General features: G+C 40.8%; 1 protein-coding gene and 1 long non-coding RNA gene across 5 annotated transcripts in view; one reads left to right on the forward strand and one right to left on the reverse strand.

Annotated features, from left to right (window-relative positions):
* Positions 1-19,220, forward strand: part of Syx1A (Syntaxin 1A) — a 426,953-nt gene that overhangs the window by 351,434 nt on the left and 56,299 nt on the right. The window lies entirely within an intron of this gene.
* Positions 1-19,220, reverse strand: part of LOC136843134 (uncharacterized) — a 113,680-nt gene that overhangs the window by 32,038 nt on the left and 62,422 nt on the right. The gene's annotated exons all lie outside the window — the stretch shown is intronic.

Consider the following 19,220-nt stretch of genomic DNA (forward strand, 5'->3'; position numbering starts at 1 on the left):
ACAAGACGAAGGAAAGTCGAGGCCCTCAGATAGTTTATGGTGTTCCGTAAAGAGACCGGACTTACCTATGTCAAGAATGCTCTGGCTTTCTTTCTGAGGGATACGATTAAGGAAGCCCATTCATGCTGTCAAGACACTGATTTTAAACTTCTGAAAGTCAATGCTCACGAAGTGAGGGCAGTTGCAACTTCAGTGGCTTTTCAGAAGAATGTCACTCAGTAACATTCTGGGTGCCACATTTTGGCGTAGCAACTCTGTGTTCGCCTCACACTACCTGAGAGATGTGAAGAGACGACATATGAGAACTGCTTCTCGCTAGGACCATACGTTTCATGAGATACTTTCCTGGGGCAGGGGATGACACTCATCCTATCCTATAGAAAATGGTTGGATAGTGTTTTTATGGTTGTTGGGTCGACTGCCTGTGGCGGACTTCCCAATCGTTAGCTTTAGTTGCGTTATCCTAACTTAGTTAGGCTTGGTCAGGTGGTTGGTTTTTACTTGTTTGCCCTCATTGTATGGTCAATATGGTCTAGTCACATTGTGGTCACGCCCCGTTGACAGATCATCTAGAACTCACCAGCTATACAGGTCACACCCTTGCTGGAGACTCTAGTTAAGCAGAAGCGGACTTGGGTGACAGTAATCACGAAGTCAGCTATGCTAACAGGTAAGGAACCAAGGTATCTTTCACCTACATGTAGTGTGTTTTTTTCCAAAATCCTATTCTGTCTGTACCCACCTCCAATGGTGGTATTCAGCTATATATATATCTGACAGGTAAGTCTCATGAACAAAATGATATTTTAATGATAAAATAAAGTTTGTTCATACTTACCTGGCAGATATATATATTCATAGTGCCCCCCACCTCCCCTCAGGAGACAGTGGCACTAGAAAATCTGAATAGAAAATGGGAATGGTTCCTGATACCCGCCTCCCAGCGGCAGGGAATGGGTACTAACCACCTGATCTCCCACTGCGTGTGTCGTAAGTTTTGAAATTCTGTCGGACTATCAGAGAATACAGCTATATATATATCTGCCAGGTAAGTATGAACAAACTTTATTTTATCATTAAAATATCATTTTTTTTGTATTATGATCATCCCAATGGACCCCAGCATGAATCGCAGCTTTTTGTAGTCATGCCTCTTCAAAATCTCCATTTCTGAGTAATTACACATCTTCACTATGTTGAGAAAGATGGGTCTTTGTTTACACTGAATATATTTTTGTGTATTAATAGAATACTCTTACTTGCAAGTAAATTCCTCCAAAGCTTTAAATGATTTCCTTACTACTATCTTTATTGTATTCTCAAATCCAATCATGTCACAATGGCAGGAGGAGGCATTTTGGTGTTTGAAAATCTCCTACCTCATGTAAATTACAAAGTTATGGGTAACCCCTATGACATTTGATGAGTTGCATTCTCCCCTACATCTGTCTTTGCTGCTTTTCTGTTTCCCATGAGTTTGTTTTACTTGTACGGTATTGTCATTTCTCTCTCAATCCATTCCACTCTTCCATATTTTAATTTTTTCATTCCTTTGTAGCTAACTTTATTATTATGGTACATATCTTGTACAGTAGTAATACCAGATTCACCTTTGATCTATAGTAGATACCAATCTTCATCTCAGGCTCTTCAGGTACATACTAGTATTTTCACTCTTAATCGTTTTATATAGTATTATTGGATGCTAATACCTGTATAGTGTTTAATTTGGATTGATTTGTCAAATTCTTTCTCAAGGTCCCAAAGTGTGTGATGAAACATGATGCCGTTTTAAATGGTGCAGTATACATCTCTGTCCAGTTGCTTCCGTACTAAATAACCAATTATTGATTTCCTTGTCATGAAGCCAAACTGACATTTGTTAGTTATTGCATTTTAATATAGGCTTTTAAAGCCTGTTAAATCTTTTTCCTGATTTTTGTATATGGTTTCTTATTTTGAAAATTAGTTTTTAAATATATAGACTTTCCTCTTAATTTTTATGGTCATTTCATACCACCAGCCCAGTAAGAGCTAAGCTTGATGGTTAGGGTAAACTATTTTTTGACTAAAGTGTAATCATTAATCATTTTTGTACATGAAACTTACCCGTCAGATATATACTTAGCTATAGTCTCCGACGTTCCCGACAGAAATTCAAATTTCGCGGCACACGCGACAGGTAGGTCAGGTGATCTACCATTCCCGCCGCTGGGTGGCGGGAATAGAACCATTCCCGTTTTCATAATCAGATTTTCTCTGTCGCTGGTTCCGCAACATCTGTTGTTGGTTCCTTCTGCTTGGATTTTCATTTTTCGCTTGCTGAGGATTATTTTGGACTGACCTTTGGTGACGTATTGGATCTTTGGCTTGGCATACGCTTTTGTGGACTGTTTTTGATTTGCTTTTGGTATTTTCTTAAGAATGTCTGATCAGAGTGTTGCACCTGTGTTCCGTGTGTGTGTGAGGTCTGATTGTAAGGTGAGACTACAGCTTCGGTAGATCCTCATTCTGTATGTTCTGAGGTGTAGGAGAATGAATTGCTCTTTTGAGAATACGTGTGTTGAATGTGAGAATCTCACTGAACTGGAATGGAAGGCTTTGAACTCTTATGTAGAAGTTGGAGAAGGACAGAGTTAGGAAGGCTTCTTCTAGAAGCTCTAGTAGGTCTCTTTCAAGGAGGTAGATTTAGAACCTAACACTCTTCCAGATTCTCCTGTCACTCCAGTTGTTTCAGCTCCTTCACCCTTCATCGAACCTGTGGATTCGCCGTCGGAGATGGCTGCAATGAAGGCTACGATCCGCAAGATGAAGTTGCAGATGCGAGCTATGGAGGAAAAGAAAGTGAGAAGTGATAGTGATTTGTGCAGTGTCCCCAGTGTAGTGGAGGGGGGCGTCTGACCGGCTCCGCATCGCTCCTAGGCCTCAGACCTCTTCCAAACTCCCAGACCCAGTGGAGGAGGAATGTCGACAGCCGCAAGGGGGATGAAGAGCATCCCCAACGGTCAGGCGTCCCTTCGGCAGCGCCTGTTGACGCGTCCCAGGCTGCCTTAGATCGCCAGAAAAGGGATCTTAAAGAAGTGTTTCTCTTCTTCTGCTTCTTCTTCTCCTAAACGTGGTTGGAGTTCGGCTGAGGAGTCGCGCCCTTTGAAGAGGACTTGGAAGGCTCCTAGAGGAGACTCCTTGGACTCTAGCCCTGAGCGCTTCCCTGAAGGTTCTCCTGTTGTCAAGAAGAGAACTCGAGATCTTCCTCCTCTTCTTCATGGTGTTCAGGAGTCCACCAAGCAGATCCTGGTAGGCCTCCAGGCTCAGCTACTCGCTGCTCTTGCTGGCTCTTTGCAAAAGAGCTCTTCTCGTAGGAAGGATGCCTCTCTTCCTATTAAGTCCTCCAAGAGACTCTTCTTCTCCCAGCAAGTCGTCCTTCTCCCGTACTTCTCCTGTTAAGCCCTCCAGCAGCAGGCGCTTCTCCTTCCAGGCTCTCCTCTCCTGGTAGGCGCTCCTCTGCAGGCGCTCCTCTCCTTCCAGGCGCTCCTCTCTTGTAGGCGCTCTTCTCAGAGAGAGGCGCTCTTCTCCTGGTAGGCGCTCTTCCTCCGATAGGCGCTCTTCGCCTGGTAGGCGCCTCCCAGGCGCCTCTCCTGGTAGGCGCCTCTCTCCTCGGGCTCCTCCCTCCGCAGGCGCCTCCCAGGCGCCAAGCGCCATCGTCGCCCAGTCTTCTCCTGTTGGAGATGCTTTCTCCTCAGTCAGACGGACCCCTCTCCTGTAGAAGTTCCTCCCAGCCTCCCTTTGGTGGTCTGTTAGGCGCCCCTCTCCCAGCAAGGGCTCCTCTTCTTCTCAGGCGCCAGTCAGCTTCGTTGGACCGGATCATCGCTCTCCAGTGGACAAAGGCTCTTCTCCTTCCTAGGCGCTCTTCTTCTGCAAATGCCCTTCTACTTCTAGACGTTCTCCTCCTCCTTCTGGCCTGGAGGTTATCGGAGGACGAATCTCCCAAGGACATCACAATTTCTGATTACAAGAGGTTGACAGCTTTACTGGTTCAGGAGTTTGGAGATTCCCTCAAGCCTGCTTCTCCTCCTTCCCCTGGTTCTTTGCTTTGAGCACCAAGGCCTCAAATCTTCCTCTTTGTGAAGATGCGTCCCACGATCTCCATGAGGAAAGCTCTTAAAGGTTTCGGGAGTGGCTGCAGTCTCAAGAAGGATGCAGGCAAGACTGTCTTCTCTTTGCCTCCCTCTAGACTTTCGGGAAAGCAGGAATGTGGTATGAGACCAAGGAGCCTATGGGGTTGGCTCTCCTCTCATCTGCTGGCTCAGATTTTTCTTCTGGTGGATTCTTCCAGAAGACTCTCCTTAATTCAGCCAAGGCTTTTGGGGACTGTGTGAAATGGACCATTTCCTCAAGGGCCTTTTCCGAGTTGGAAGTGTTCAACTTCATGGACTGGTCTCTTGGGGCCTTAGCCAAGAGGAAGTCTTCAAGAGATTCAGTTAGTATGGATGACCTCAGCAGTGTTTTGTCTTGCCTGGACAAAGCTGTTAAGGACGGCTCGATGGAGATCGCTTCCCTGTTCGGGACTGGCCTTCTTAAGAAGAGGTCAGTCTTCAGCTCTTTCCTCTCTAAATCGGTCTCTCCTTCCAGAGGTCTTCCTCTGTACGCTCCTCTTTCTCCCATCTTTTCCCACAAGAAACTGTAAAGGAGATCTCTCGCCTCCTTGTCTGAGAAGGCTTCTCAAGATCTTCTGGCTCAATCAAATCGAAGAGGATGAGACCTGCTGCGCCCTTTTACTAAGAAGGAGAAGGCCCTTTTCAGGAGCCCTTTCGAGGATCCAGGTCTATTAGGAGGCGTAGACCTGAGAGAAGATCCAGGCCTTCAGGACTCCCTTCCAGGAAGTCCAAGTGAAGAAGCAAGTCCTCCAGACTCCAGTAGGTGCCAGACTTCTCAAGTTCGCCGAAGCCTGGGCACAGAAGGGGCGGACGAATGGTCCCTCTCTGTTTTGAGGAAGGGGCTACCTCATTCCCTTCTTTTCGAGACCTCCTTGACAACAACTCCCAGGGAGTTATCGGCCAGATACAAGGATCCTGTCAAGGCAAGCCCTTCTTCTAGCCGTCGATCAAATGCTAGAAAAGTCTGCAATAGAACCGGTGCAAGATCTTCACTCCCGGGTTTTCACAACCGTCTTTTTCTTGTTCCAAAATCCTCGGGGGGTGGAGACCGGTCTTGGACGTGAGCTCCCTGAACGCTTTCGTGAAAGAAGAAGTTCTCTATGGAGACGACGTCTTCAGTTCTGTCGTCTCTTCGTCAAGGAGATTGGATGGTGTCCTGGACCTTCAGGATGCTTACTTCCACGTTCCCATCCATCCCTCCTCCAGGAAGTTCCTAAGGTTCATGGTTCGGCAGAACCTTTCAGTTCAGGGCTCTTTGCTTCGGACTCTCCACAGCTCCCCAAGTGTTCACGACCATTCTCAGGAATGTGGCTCACTGGTTGCACTTGGAGGGAGTGAGGATTTCCTTGTATCTCGACGATTGGCTGATTCTGGTCCAGTTCAAAGAACCGTTGTCTGGAGGACCTTTCTCGGACTTTAAACCTGGTCCAGTCTCTAGGACTTCTTGTGAACCTCGAGAAGTCTCAGATGATTCCTCAGCAGAAATTGTCTACCTGGGGATTCGGATGGATTCTCGGGGTTTTCTAGCGTTTCCATCCCTGGAAAGAAGGGAACGCTGCCTTCAAAAGGTGACAGACTTTCTGGAGAAAGACAGTTGTTCAGCGAGGGAATGGATGAGTCTGCTGGGGACCATTTCCTCGCTGGAACAGTTCGTTCTGGGAAGGCTTCACCTCAGACCTCTTCAGTTCTTCCTGAAAGAATCTTGGGATCGGAAGTCCCAAGACTTGTCAATTCCTTCCAAATATCATCTCTGGTAAAGGAACAACTCCGTTGGTGGTTAGACCCAAAAAGCTGGGTCTAGGAATTCCTCTACAACCGCCGAGCCCTCGCCTAGTGTTGTTCTCAGACGCCGTCGGAGTCGGGCTGGGGAGCAACACTAGGCTCGGAAGAAGTGTCAGGTACCTGGGACACGGATCAGAAGGCCTGGCACATCAACATGAAAGAGCTGGTAGCCATTCACCTAGCTCTTTCCAGATTCGAACTTCTGGTCAAGGGATCAGTAGTTCTAGTCAACTCAGACAACACCACAGCCCTGGCTTATATCAGGAAACAGGGAGGAACACATTCCTTCTCCCTGTACATTGCAGCAAGGAACCTTCTGTTGTGGGCGGGGAGAGAAACATCATTCTCCTCACCAGATTTGTTCAGGGAGAAAGGAATGTGAGGGCGGATCTGCTCAGCAGAAAAGATCAGGTTCTTCCCACGGAGTGGTCCTTCATCAGAGGTTTGCGAAAGGCTGTGGTTCCTGTGGGGAGACCTCATATAGACCTCTTTGCAACCCATTGGAACAAGAGGTTGGAGAACTACTGCTCCCCAATCTCGGACCCCAGAGCAGTAGCTATAGACGGCCTTCTCCTAGATTGGAACGGTCTAGACGGCTACGCTTTTCCCCGTTCAAGATAATAGGGAGGTAATCAGGAAGTTCAGTTCATCAGAGGGCACCAAGCTCACCCTGATCGCTCCCTTTTGGCCATCCAGAGACTGGTTCACAGAGGTACTGGAATGGATGATAGATTTTCCCAGGTCGCTCCCTCTCAGGAGCGATCTTCTCAAACAGCCCCACTTCAACAGATTTCACAAGAATCTTCCCGCTCTAAACCTAACTGCCTTCAGACTGTCGAAGGACTGGTTAGAGCGAAGGGTTTTTCGCACAAGGCTGCTAAGGCTATCGCCAGAGCTAGAAGATCTTCTACCCTTGCGCCTCTACCAGTCGAAGTGGGAAGTCTTTAGAAGATGGTGCCGATCTAAGAAAATTTCCTCTTCCAGTACCTCTGTAATGGAGATTGCGGATTTCCTTCTCTTACTAAGGGAGCAATGTAACCTGGCCACAGTTTCCACCATAAAGGGGATATAGGAGCATGCTGTCTTCAGTCTTTCAGACACAGAGGTCTGAACATCTCGGATAATAAAGACCTTCACGACCTTATAAGGTCTTTTGAAACTTCAAAAAATAAGTCCCCTAGACCTCCCAGCTGGAATTTGGACGTGGTCCTAAAGTTTTTGATGTCTAGCAAGTTTGAGCCTCCTCGATCTGCCTCGTTCAGGGATTTGACCAGAAAATCGCTGTTTCTTTTCGCTCTTGCTTCTGCCAAAAGAGTGAGCGAATTACAAGCCTTAGAAGGTTCTGTAGGCTTTAAGAAGGACTCTGCAATCTGCTCCTTTCAGCCTCTCTTCTTAGCAAAGAATGAGAACCCTTCAAAACCTTGGCCTAGGAGTTTTGAGGTCAAAGGACTCTCGATCTTTCAGGACAGGAGCTGGAACACACACTCTGTCCAGTAAGAAGCCTTAAACATTATTTGGAGAGAAAGAAACAGCTCAGAGGCAACACCGAAAGTCTTTGGTGTTCTGTCAAGGATCCTTCAAGAGCAATTTCCAAGAATGCCCAGGCTTTCTTCATTAAGGATGTTATTAAAGAGGCTCATCTTTCATGTAAAGAAGAACATTTTCAGCTCCTAAGAGTTAATGCTCATGAGGTGAGAGCAATAGCTACTTCTCTAGCTTTCCACAAGTCTTGGTCCCTCCAGTCTATTGTGGACTCTACATACTGGAGATGTAACTCAGTGTTTGCTTCTCATTATTTGAGAGATGTTAGTGTGACATATGAGAAGTGCTTCTCTCTAGGAGCTTACGTATCCATGTGATTCGGTGCTGGGTCAAGGAGCTGAAGCTAATCCTATTTAATTTAGTGTTATTTTTAATTGTTTGTTGTGTTTTTATGGTTGGTTGAAAAGAGTGTTGCAGGTCTCTCTCTTTTTTCATCTCATATTACTAACAAGGTTAGGCTTGGTCAGGTGGTCGGTTTTGGTTGTTAGCTCCTTGTATTTTTATTACCTAGCTCTGTCATGTAAGAGGGATAGCCCCATTGATATGATTCAGGTAGAGGGCTCTGTCTTGTAAGTGGGTTAATCCCCTTTGACATGATCCATAACAGGCTCTGTCATGTAAGTGGGTTTTTATCCCCATTGATATGATCCAGAAGGGCTGTCAGTCTTAGGTCACTTCTCGCTGAAGCTCTTGAGGCATGCAGACTCATAGACAGTATCCATGAAGTCTTCTGCCCAATCAGGTAAGAACCATGGTTTTTGTTTATTCCTACAACATATGTTGTTTTCCCGTTTTTTTAGTTCTTAGCTGTCTCTTGCCCTCCTCCAAGGGTGCCAATCAGCTAAGTATATATCTGACGGTAAGTTTCATGTACAAAAATGATATTTTTATGATAAAATAAAGTTTTGTACATACTTACCCGGCAGATATATACAATTAATGGCCCGCCCAGCCTCCCCTCAGGAGACAGGTGGAAGAGAAAATCTGACATGAAAACGGGAATGGTTCCTATTCCCGCCACCCAGCGGGCGGGAATGGTAGATCACCTGACCTACCTGTCGCGTGTGCCGCGAAATTTGAATTTCTGTCGGGAACGCCGGAGACTATAGCTAAGTATATATCTGCGGGTAAGTATGTACAAAACTTTATTTTATCATAAAAATATCATTTCTCTAATATGCTTCAAGTTTTTTAACGTGTTATTTTTTTCATATTCACATTTTGAGTTTTTTCTCAACCTTTTCTCCAGCACCTTCCATAGTTTTACTTCCTGCTTCAGCAGTGTAACTATTTTTCCACATTGTAGTGCATCCCATTTTCTTCTTACATTTTTCTTGTAATTCAGTACTATTGTCTTTCTCACTCTTCTGGTCCCATCTCCTTTATTATGCTATTTTCTTATACAATATCATGGTTGGTTCTCTAGCAGATTTTAGCAAATTGTCTTTTATACCTAGGGGCTTGATCGTTTTTTTTTTCCTCTCATAAGGTCTGTTAAGGTAACACTCTTTGTTGGTTTAATTCAGTATCCTCCTTTTTATATTATTCATTATATTTTTTAAAGATTTCATCCATTGTTTAATTATTTCTTTTTCTTCACCTTCAATTTCTGCCTTTCATATAATTTACTTTTACATCCATTTTTACCTTTCCTCTTCCAGTTCACTTGACCAGATTATAAGAAATGAGCTGTATAACAGTTATCACCTCCAAATTTTGGTAATGTGTCTGCAAATCAGCCCAACTACACAGACTCCAAACTTTAATTTCCATGAAACTGATCAGAAATTCTGATATGTGAACTACACAAAAAACATGCTCATAACTGTACATGGGAGAACACGAAAATTCAGTGCATCAGATAAATCTAGCCCTTGATCTCATGACCTTTCTAAAGAAATTTCCCAGGTGGTCCAATACATCAGAACTAAGGAAAGCCAGCATTCAGTTGATTAAGTAACATATTTTAGAAGCTGCACAATAACCCATTCAATATGTACTATATATGTGTCAAAAACTTTAATTTTTGTATTTAACTAGATATGCTTGTTCAGGATACCAACTAACAACAAGAACTTTGCAAAATCAGAAAGACTGGATAAGGTGAAGAATTATTGCTTGGGAGGAAATATATCTGGTCTCAGGTGGTACCCTTCTTTGACAAATGTTGCACAGATTTTCTAGAATTAATGTAAGTTTTGCTAGTTCACAAAGACACACACACAAACTTTATATTGGAAATAGGGTTCTTAAAACTGAAAAATTACTCTTAGGGAGTCATTTAGAAATAGAAAGCAGCACCAGTAGTCTAGAAGATTACATCCATAACATTAAAATGATCAAGACTATAATTATTAGTCATTTTGAAGCTGTGGGGACATTACAAAAATATTTACAGTAGATTAACTTGGAGTAAAGTGTCTCCGTATGTAGTACCTAAGCCTCAAAAAAAAATAGGATCTGTTAGCACAGGGGTAATCATTGCAATGACTGCAATCACCTTTGGGTAAAAAACTAATTTCCACAAGATTTGGTCACTGTTATGCTTATCTAGTCAAGTCTTGAAAGAACAAAGCTAAAGCTAACAGTTACCAATGCAATAGTTGAAATTATAATTCCATTACAGTTTGGGTCTCAAAACAACGGGATTGATGTTATATTTATCAGAGTATTTTGATGACCACATCCACAAAAGCTTTAAATGGACACAAAAGGCATTTTACAATGTGAAATATTCAGTGATCAGAGAACTTCATTACAATGTATGGGGACTCTAGCAAATATGAGTAAAAAAATTTCTTAACTCATTACTTTCCAACCATGAAAAATAATTATTTCAATACTATGTATAAACTAGCAATTGTTAGTTCGTGTTGTGTAGGTAGTGTTCCAAGTAGCACATTGATAATACCTGTATTGGTAAATAATTCATAGCACATTTACTTGCTGGGGCTAACAATGTCTTTATGGATGGTTTTGGCATATCTTACACAACATCAAACTTGGCTACATTTAAAGTTGTCACATAGGCATCCTTTGTGGGATTTCAGTTCTCTATTGAGAAAAAAATCTATTACATCCTGTGAATTTGTCAGATGTAAAAAAATGTGAGAACAGTTGATACCCATTAGTCAGTCAAGTTCTTGAGTCTAATAATAATTGATACACTAAAAAGGTCTTTCTAGTATACATATATGAAAAGGCACTGACAGATAAAGTGGGCCCCCACTTTTTCATGCTTCATTTTATCTTGGGTTATTTGACAGTTATAAGCATTTTTAGAGGGGATTTTGCATTTCCGCGGTGGTTTCTGGAACCTGTCCCCGTGAAAAAGTGGGGGAGTACTGTATTATGTAAAGCAACTGTATTATCAATATAAAGTTATGTCAAACATTTTATAGTGTAAGTCCAAAATTATACTTCCCTATATTATCATCTTAAAGTCATTCATATAATCATAAACTTCCTAAAATCCACAAAATAGAACTTATAAGGCTTGAAGACACACACTATGTAATTTACTATGATGGTTCCAAATCTCCATCAAACAATAATGCTCTTTTCACAGCAAAACGTTGTGGAATATTCATAATAACCTTAAGTGTTGAATTTACTACACAACATAAATTTGTAATTTTTATGTGACTTCTATAAGTCTTACAGAAGCTATTTGAAGTTATTCAGTACCTTAAACATTTTTCTGGAAGAATTAATTAAGTTATTTCAAAATTAATATGAAGGTGGTGTAAATTTTGAAAAAAATATGTTGGATCCCTGACCTGTGGACCTAAAGGAAAATGAGATGACAATTAGTTATTGCTGTTATTATTAGGTAATTCAACCAGGTGCTATACTAATAAAGTATCAAAAGCTACAACCACTGTGACAGATAAAAAGTAGCCATTCCTGTCAGTGATTATCTGACATCTCTAAAACCAATTTTCTTTAATAAATAGCCAACTTATAGACTAATGAATCTGTTAACATATTAAAATAGATCTCACCTATTGCTGGATTGTGGAATTCTTTGAAACAAAAAGTGCCTCATTGAAGTAATTTTATTCTTAGAAATTACCACACTTTGGACTCCTGAATATTTGATGAATAATAAACAAATCAGGTGGATGAGTCTGAAGCTTTAACTATCCTAGATGTAACTCGACTCGCATCTTACTTATGAGAAACATCTAATGAAAGTTTCAGCAAATGCCATACAAAAGTTAGGTATTGTTCATATTTATAACAGTGATAAAATCAATGCAACTTGTTTTAGGTCATTTGTCTTTCCTTTACTAGAGTACTGTTCTCCAGTTTGGATGTATCCTTCTGCCAGGGGTTAATCTCTTTTTAGATAGAGTGGGTTATGGTGGTAGGTTTCAGTTTCCTAATATTAGCAGTTATGACTTGGACCATCGATAGGTGGTCTCTTGTTTGTCAATTTTTCATAAGTTTTATTTTAAGAGAGATCTTTTCACACTCACAATTGATCCCAGATCCCCTTTTCCTGCCAAGAGCAACCAGATTTGCTGAACAGCAGAACCCATATTTAGCAAATGTGCCTCATTATCAAACTTCTCAGTTCCAGAGGTCCTTTATTCCTCACACTGTTGGACTGTGGAACAGTATCCCTGAGGATGTCATACAACTGGAACTTGAGAAGTTCAAGTGAAGATGCAATGCATTGCTACCCTAATACAATTCTCGTATTTTACCAATTTACCTAAATTTTTATTTATTTGTTTATTCGTTAATTCATCTGTTTTTCTAATAACTTATCTCTTTCTGTATTTTCCATTACCTTCTGTTACTTCCTTTCAATGAACACCATATTCTTCGGAAGCTTGAATTTCAAGTCAATGGCTCCTTTGGGCTTGTGCTTTATGAATAGGATTCATCTTCTGAATAATAATAATAATATCCAGTTACAAAATTTTTTCAGAACTACAAATTATGTATTAAGTAAATTTTTTTTACTGAAAACAAATAACACCCTAGTAACCAATGTATGCGATTCAAGTAATTCTTTGATAGAGGTTCTATACGTATACTAGATAATTTATGCACACCATTTACAGTACTACTAAATTCCCAGCACTAAAATATTCCTGAAGGGGTGCATATATCTAGGGTATATATAGAGTGTCCAGGAACTTAAGATCAAGAAGCCCCCTTTTCATATGTCCAGTGATCCTGCACCTCCTATTCCTCATTCTGTTGTGCTACTACAAAGCATTAACTTCATTTTTGTGTCAATCCATGGATTAAGCTTTTTCACCTTTATTCTCTTCATTTTAAGTCCTATGCTCTTTTTGATTTATTGTGTTAATTTCATTCTTACTAGTGTGTAAAATACATGGTTTTCAACTTGTGGTTTGTTTGGGAGCCATCACTTAACTAACTTCTGTTGTGAGGCTGTTATGATTATGAAAATTCCTGTTCAGTGTTATTTTTTAAGATTCATGTAGTATTCAAAGTTAAACTTTAAAAAATATTTTTATCTTTCATTCATCATTTTTCTGTTTCCTATTGTGTTAAGGGATTTTCAGTAATATTATGATAAAATTCCTTGCTAGCCACTTACAGGATTTTGAATAATAACATTATGTAATTCTTTGCTAGCCAAGTTGTGTTCTTGATTTTAACAGTCTCTCTCATAGTGGCCAGCTACTTTCGGTTCTCTGTTTATGCTGTTTCTCGTATTTTTTTCCCTTTTTTTTTTTTTTAGATATTCTTTCAGCAGGGATTGAGAATTTAGCAACTTTGACTGTACTGAATATTTTTAAGTGTTTAAATTAACAGAGTTTCCAAATGTGAATTCTGTTTATTGCATATTTATTATCTTTGTGGGGCCAACCTGCTTTCATTTGTGATTTAATGCTGATAGTTTACCTTGCTTACTTGCCATGCCTCAGTGTGATAGTATAGGTTGGCCAATGTGGAGCTGTAGTTCATTCATGTTTCTTCTCATGAATGTTTGTTCTCCTTAGCTGTCATGCATGATTTACTGAGATAAGTCTGTGGATCAGTGGTTCCTGTTCTCATGGAGGATACCCTACAGGCTTATGGCTACTTTGTCTTCCTCCAATGGCTATGTCTCTTTTCACCTGTGCCTTCGATCAGGGAGCAGATCGTCCTCTATGATGTCACAGTTTTAGTCATGTCTCATCCCTGTGAAGTCATGGAGCTGTGAAACAAATCGCAAAAACTCTGGAGGCACCTGTGTGGCTGCTGCTACCACTTGCACTTCAGAGGCCTCTGCCAACCTGGCTACTGTGGGAAGGGATATTTCTGCATCCACAATTGCTTCTCTTTTTCTGCCTTTATATCTCTGGCTCACCTGCTTCATCCACCAATGTCTTCTGCTGCTACCTCAGTTTCACTATTGGCATGTTGTAGCCTGTGGACTCTTTTTGAGACAAGTAAAGCATTGTGTTCTTGCAAGGTCCTCAGAGTTCATCAGCTGTTGTTAGTCAGTCTCTTTAATGAATGCTTAGCCTTCTGATTGTCCTCTTTCTCTTTCCCATCCTCGTGCTGTTGCTGTTAAGGTGTTTACAACACGTCCATTGCTTAACAGAGTTGGAGCTTCCCCATTGTCTGACTTGCATCCTGTCATTTGTGAGATTTGTGCACTCAGTGTGTTGGCTTTGATATCTCTTTCCCTGATGCTCAACCCACGAAAACTAACCCTTCCGTTCCCCTCATTGCAACGACCATTGGGACTGATGTCCATCCTCCTACAGAAGTGTCCCTCTTGATCAGTCATCATCTTCAGATTCTCCCAGCAGAAAAAATGGCAATAAATCCTTTCATTGTAGCACTCAACCCATAGGTGTGACTGATTATGGGTGCACTCACTCCCTGAAAGTAAGCCAAGACTCCTACCATTGTTCTTCAGTTGGAGTGGGAGGAGTTCTTTGCAGGGTCATAATTTTCAACTAACAGGCTTACTGGAAGCTCCTAGCAGGTAAATTAATTTTTGCTCACATACAGTACCTTCATGTCTTATAAAATAAGCTACAGTTTTCAAAAGAAGCATGAACAGCTAAACTCTGCTATTTTTATAAGAAAAAGGCAAGGAAATAAAATACCTGATAGGATTATAACAGATTAAGATCGAAGGAAAAGGTATCCATAATTTGCAAGTTTCCTTCGAGAAACAGTGTAAGGTGATTGGGGGGGCCCCTCTTTGACCAACTTCGTTGGTTCACCTATAGACGAATATTTTTGAAAAATAAAAACTTAATTAAACCAAATAAATTTTCTATGGAAGAATTAGATTATGGCCTTTCAAATTTTAAGAGATCTGCTTGTGATAGAGATGATATTTGTTTTGAAATGACGAAACATGTAGCACCATTAGCTAAATCACACATTTTATAATTCTGTAGTCTTTCATGGCTCAAAAATAAATTAAGATATTGACACCTACTCAGTTTGGATCACAGAACTGCAGTTGACTATAGATTCACTATCCCATCTGGGAGATCACGTCCATAGAGGATTTGAATGCAAACAAATAATGGCTCGCTATCCCATCTAGGAGTCGCATCCATGGAGGATCTGAATGCAAACAAATAATGGCTATTTGCTCTGACATGCAAAAAGCCTATAACACAACATGGATACTCTGTATTAAAAATTTGTACAAAAATATTATACATGTTGACTGAAAACATTATGACAGATCATACCCAACAAGTGCATATTGATATTTGCTCACTTGAAAATGGAGTTCCCTAGGGAATTCTCCTTATTAACACCCTCTTTATACTAGCAACAAGATGCACATGGACAATTTTGTTATATACTACAGCATCAAAACTAAGACACATCAAACATATTATCAATAATGTTACAATAAAAGACACGTTGACCTTACTACAGTGCTAGGTTTCCAATTTTCCAAAGGAAAAACAACATCAATTACGTTTTATGAAAATGTACCATGAAAAAATGAAGAGACTGACTTAAAGAGTAGAGATTACTACATACCCATAAGTCAGACACCAAAGTTATTGAGCATAATCTTTAACACACCCCTGAACCAGAATACACATATCGCCTGTATGAAAGCCAAATGCATTATTTTTGATAAAAAAAAAATTATCTCAATTGGGGAGCAGACAGACTAACCTTGAGACTGTACAAAGCAACTATTGTCTATTCTAGCTGGCAGATGTCAGATATACAGTTCAGCCTCATATACAACTTTGAAAAGTTTGGAATGTGGTTAACCACCTTCAGTTCATCATGACTGATAGTAAGGCATGGTGTAGTAAAAATACAAGTAATCCCTCAATTATCTGGATTAATAGAACCAAGGGCCTGTCAGATAATGTCAAAGTCATGATAATGACAAGTAAAAAAATTAGGGGTGATGCAAGGGCAACTCCCTACCCTTCCTCACCTAACATTGTCAATACTGTACAACACTTTTCCAAACAACAGCTATTACACTTTAAACTGAAAATACAAAAAGCAATTACCTATCTTATTTTCCAATATTTGTAACAAAATAAATTCCACAAATCCACTTAAACACAAAAATGCAACCCCCTTTTTTCTTGCACCTGATACTTAGTTTGGTAGGCTACACGTTTTTTATTTGGAGCTGTAAACACTGAATATACATATAAATAATAACCATCACACTTTAAACTTGAAAATTTGTGCAAAAAGCAATTATATGCCATATTTGTCTATACATGTATTTGTATCAAAATAAACTCCATAAATACACTTAAAAACAAAGCAACCCCTTTCTTTTTCTGAAATACAAGACATGTAGTTTGGTGGGCTACACATTTTCCTTTAGCAGCTGTAAACACTAAATATGATCATAAACAACAACCATCACACTTTAAACTTAAAATTTTTTGCAAAAAGTGATTATCTATCTTATTTTCCCATATTCTCAACAAAATAAACTGCATAAATTACACTTAAAATACATATTGTTCATAAAAATTTTTTCTCATATGTGATGCAATACAGTACACTATGATAATTTACACTAATCAGAATAATTCTAATAGCACTATAAAAATACTGTTTATTCTCTCACTTACCTGTGTGCGCTGACTTTCTTGCTTGATATGGCCAGATGTTTTAAAAATTGTGAGGAGGTTTACAAGTCCTCCTCTACCTCCTCCTTCTCCACCAGCTCAACCGAGTCTTCGAACCTGGCATCATCACCATCTTCCTCTGCCTCCTTCGACTCCTGGGAGACATGGAGTGGTGAAGGGGCTGAAAGAGGCAAAAAGGTGCCTAGAGGGTCAGGGTCATCAAAGTGAGGCAATGACACATCCGATTCTTAGCTGCGGTTCCAAGCTGAAGGGCTGAGTTACTGAAGAAGTGAATGGCGATGGGCCTGGGTGCATGGAGTCTCAGGATCTGAAGAAGCTGTCAAGGGTAATTTGATGATATGAACGATGATTCTGCTTGGCAATTTAAGCCTTCATAATTCAAAGTTGTGCAGCCAAGTCCAAGGCTCTCCAATATCTCAATAGCTATGTTGAAGGCCATTCGTATTTCCTTATATGGGGAAGTCACTGTGAAACAGTTTTCATCTTTGTTGTTATCGTCATCAGCCGCTTCTTTCTTACCAGCAACTGCAACAGCTATCTAGTTGTCCAAGAGAAGTTGGTAGCCAGGGTCACCATCATCATCATCATCATCCAGCCACTCCCATACGTCATCCTTTGGAACGTTGTCTCCTCCAGTAGTGAGTGCGGCGTGGAAGTTTTCGACATTGAACCCCTGGAGGTCCATCATGGCCTCTTCTTCATTCAGAACTCGGTTACAGGCATGGTTGAGGATCTCTACAGTGACGTCCTTCCAAGCATCGGCGAAGTTGTAGATAGGAGACTTAAATGAATACTTTCGAAGATTCTCCAGTGTCCTTTCCCCCCCCTGTATCCAAGCCTTGCTGCTTCTTGTCCTCGTCCTCCAGTAATACTGTACCATCACCTCCTCCAGGAACTTCCTCCGGTATAGCCTTTTTGTGCAACAATAACACCTTGGTCCTTTGGCTGAATGAGTGCAGTCATATTAGGGTGGGGCCAAATACATGATCCTAATATGACCTTCGTCAACAACCAATTGGACTGTGTTATGATGCACAGGCGCATTGTAAATGAGAAGCAAAGCCTTCACCTGATGTCTAGCAATGCCAAGGTCCTGTGTCTGATGGTGAATAACCTTACAAAAATTATTATGGAACCAACTGGAAATGATCTTGATGGTGAACCAAGCCTTTGCCGAATAATACCAAATCACTGAAAACCTATTCATCAGCCCACGAAGGACACGTAGTTGCTTTGCATGTCCAACTACCGCCGGTTTACAATGATGCCCACCTGTAGCATTTGCACATAAAGCAGAACCATGTTGCTTGGAGAGCTTTCGACCAAGTTAATTCTGTGAACTTCAAAGCAGCAGCCTTCAGTTCAGCACCGTGAACGTTCGCACCAGCAGCCCACTGTTGCCGAAACCACATCGTCGTCATAATGGCATTTTGCCACGACCTTGTGGGCTTTACTCCTGGCCACCTTCTTACCAAATTCCATCGTGTATCTCTTCAACTTGTCCTGTGAAGTCTCAGTATCATGTAGGGTTGACCAGGCAGTACCGTACTCCTCTGTTATACGTGACCGGGTTCAACCTTGCCCCATCCTCTCAACAATTTCCAGTTTTTGCTTAGGGGTCAATACCTTCCTCACCCCTCTGAGGATGTGCGGCCATACAGTCAGCAGCACAACACACAACACAAGCTTGACCTGCAATGCTGTAGATACTGCTAAGAATGCCACATGCTTCATGAGTAGGTTCAAATGCTGTCCATTCAAAAACAGTTCACACACATGACTGATCAAGCACGAAGAGAGAAAATGGTCTTTGTTACCAAGTGTACCAACACTTTCTGGATGTAGCCAATTAGCATGTCATATGTTTATGACGCTATGTCTACCAGCCATTCAGAATAAAAAAACAACAGTGACAATACTTGTCCACCCATGCATCTTTTATGATGCATTCCATATCGGCCAATAACAAGTGAAAACAATTTGACGTATCATGGACGTGTTAAGTGATGTCAAGCTTTTGAGCCAGTAGCAGTCTTTTGCTCTGAATGTTCCTGAGTTTGTTTCTTAGTGCATTACTGTATGACATGATGCATTTTTCTGGGGGGGGGGGCCTTTGCTTGATTTACTGTACTGTACCATATTTCATTAAGTTTAGTTGACTCTAAGTATGATTACCACACATATCAGAACAGTATACAAGAGAATATTTTATCACTGTTAATATTTCATCTCTGATCACAGTAAAAATATTTAAAAAGTAAATTTTGTTTGTAGTTAGACAACACCAAGCAGGAATGGAGGGCCAATGTACGTTCCCAAATTTTTTCCTGTTTTGCTTAATTTACTGTACCATATTTCATTACAAGTTTAGTTTACTCTAAGTATGGTTATCACACATATCATACAGTACACCAGAGGGTATATTACCACATGATATTTCATCTCTAATCACCATAAAAATATTTAAAATACAAATTTCATATGTAGGCGAGACAAAACCAAACAGGCTGTAACAAGTTAACAGTCGCCATGGAATGAGTGTGTGCATACATATATACCCTTCGCATGCAGTTGAAAAATTAAAAATAAGAATATACAATAAAAATATAAATGAGAACACTGTAGCATATAATATCAATAAAAAGTAAAGGAATGA

This window comes from Macrobrachium rosenbergii, chromosome 11 (assembly GCF_040412425.1).
Source record: "Macrobrachium rosenbergii isolate ZJJX-2024 chromosome 11, ASM4041242v1, whole genome shotgun sequence".
Lineage (NCBI taxonomy): Eukaryota > Metazoa > Arthropoda > Malacostraca > Decapoda > Palaemonidae > Macrobrachium > Macrobrachium rosenbergii.